Consider the following 3,135-nt stretch of genomic DNA (forward strand, 5'->3'; position numbering starts at 1 on the left):
ATTCATATCTGTACCAAAACGAGGCTAAACTGGGCAAGGACACAATCGCATAATGGCGACAAATCTCAATGTATACTTCCTGGTTTCAAATTTCCCTTGAACGGTACATTACGAACTGTCCAGTAGTTCAGGGAAATCGCAGAGAAACGGGAAAGGGCTGCAAAAATGTTTCTGTACCATATCCACGGATTGAAGGGTGAATAATTACTGTACTTCACAACACATCACAATAAGTCATATGACCTAGATATCTAGGTTAACGTTTACCATGTTGCGCAGCATTTATGAAGGGAAGCTACTCTAAAATCACAATAGTGGAAATATTACCAAGGGAAGTCAATCACGTTTACTTTATCAACATATGAACAAAGCAAAAGACTGAACGTATTTCCTGACATGGATTTAAATCATCCGCTTCCACATGGGAGTAGTGTTGTTCATTCTTGAGGGGATAGTCAAGATTATAAGTAATATGTAGATCAAGATAGCTCTCCTCGAGTGGATCTGGACCAAACAAAACTGTATTATTCATCTGATGAAATTATTTGTTTGGTATTTTTTCTGTTGAAAATGTTTTGTCCTATCGACTCTGTTTTATAGATATAGGGTATTTATTCACGCAAATATTTTCAGTTGTACCTACAGGTGATGGCGATGTGCGTGTAACTGCATGTTACAATCGCAGAGGAAAAACGAATCGCCCCATCATCATGTAGAAACTATTTATTTCAATCAACATGAGTGGGACGCAAAGTGCAAGACCAAACTGGATGGGTTTTTTTTCAAGTTCTTTCTTGACTGAATTGGGAGGTGAATAATTATTTTACCTGAATGGTACCTGCATGGGGAATATTTGAAACAATTTTAAATACTGTGTTACTAAACCATAAAATTGATTTATTCTGTACCACTGTAACTGAAGACCTTTTAAACGAGAAAATATTATCAGATTAACATAACAGGATTCACACTACAGCAAATAACCTAAATAAATAACACCTGGAGTGCAGTTAATACAATTTATTTTGAAATGGTATCTTAAAAGTCCAATAACAATAGACACATTCACAATAGCTTCCAACTATAACACTGATGAATAACAATACAATTTTCAGAGGATGCAAATTGAAAATATATTGGGTGAAATATATCTATTGATAAAAATATATTTTACATTAGTCTGACATGAATGGCAACAATTACAGCTGGATCAATTCATAATTTATCATAGTTTTCTCCCCTTACACATTATCATAATCTCTTTTTTGAATCAGATTTGTTTCTGATTCCCAACTAACTATTTTCGAACAGGATGAAATACATTCCTTTTCATCAATTATTAATTAAACAGCAGCAAATGAGTTACATCTACAACTATGCCATTATGAAAGACCTTTCTATTATGCAACTAAATCCATCAATATGTATGTATTACAGCTGTCTCTTTTTTCATCCATCATTTACACAACACAAAAGCACCAAACAATTTTTATTTACATTGTCTGTCAATTCTTGTGCTGTTTGGGCAAGGTACTTCACAAGACCTAGGAAGATATGCAACAAATGAAAGAGTTCCAGCTAATCAGTGCCAATGTTTGAAATGATGGAATACTGTTAAATGTTCAAACAATTTTTATCATCATACATGAATTTACAAACTCCAAACTTTTCAAGTTCAAGTTTTCTGTTCATTTTGTTCTATTTTGTCAACCTTTTCCTTGAGTTGCCTCCCCTGTTCATGTAATTTCTGGTGGAGTTGTTCTATGTTCGACTGGGGGTCAGTGGCTGCTGTATCACTCTCTGCTTCACTGTAATATAAGCATTGTAAAGTATCACTATTATCTCTTCGACCACACAAACAATAAATATATATCTGGAATTACAAATATACATCAAGGTATAGAGGCTAACACCATTTCATATTTCAGACAGTATGGGCAATCAATATTTTTATATGTAAATAACATAGCTTCTCTGAAAATTACAAATACCCATCAAGGAATAGAGGCTAACACCATTTCATATTTCAGACAGTATGGGCAATCAATATTTTTATATGTAAATAACATAGCTTCTCTGAAAATTACAAATACCCATCAAGGAATAGAGGCTAACACCATTTCATATTTTAGACAGTATGGGCAATCAATATTTTTATATGTAAATAACATAGCATCTCTGGAATTACAAATACCCATCAAGGAATAGAGGCTAACCATTTCATATTTTAGACAGTATGAGCAATCAATATATTTATATGTAAATAACATAGCTTCTCTGAAAATTACAAATACCCATCAAGGAATAGAGGCTAACACCATTTCATATTTCAGACAGTATGGGCAATCAATATCCTTATATGTAAATAACATATCTTCTCTGGAATTACAAATACCCATCAAGGAATAGAGGCTAACACCATTTCATATTTCAGACAGTGTGGGCAATCAATATCCTTATATGTAAATAACATAGCTTCTCTGGAATTACAAGTACCCATCAAGGAATAGAGGCTAACACCATTTCATATTTTAGACAGTTTGGGCAATCAATATCCTTATATGTAAATAACATAGCATATAATTCAAAGTTCAGTTGTATTAAATTCTTTAAAACCATGTCAGTTGGCAAAATTAACTTCATACGATCTGGCATTCTTACTGTATCTGATATGGTGACTGTGGTAGATTTCTTATGGGAGGTTCCTGAGCTGGTGGCATGCTTTCTGACTCTTAATTAGCAGCATCTGAAATGGATATTTAAACACTAAATATATTTCAGTTGTTGTAATTAGCTTGTCCTGTATCCCTGAAGTACTGGTCAGTATGCAGTAATTTTGAAAGTACACATTGAAGAATGTTTTTGACAGCATGTGTGTGTCCTGTATACATGTACTTGAAATGTTACTTTGATTTGCAGCCAATCTAATTTCACTGATGCAGAATATTTGCAAATAAAATTCCCTTGCCATCATGACAAGAGTGTCTCCATATGTCAATATGCTTTAAACAAAATATTATAATGGACCGTTAATAATTTATGACTTGGGAGGTGATGATGAGTTTAGGTGCGGTGTTTGTGGTTGGAGTGTCTCCCAGTTTGTTTTTGGGAGGCAGGGGGAGGGGTCAATTGTGT

Source organism: Haliotis rubra, unplaced genomic scaffold (genome assembly GCF_003918875.1).
Source record: "Haliotis rubra isolate DU_JTF1 unplaced genomic scaffold, ASM391887v1 Scf597, whole genome shotgun sequence".
Taxonomy (NCBI): domain Eukaryota; kingdom Metazoa; phylum Mollusca; class Gastropoda; order Lepetellida; family Haliotidae; genus Haliotis; species Haliotis rubra.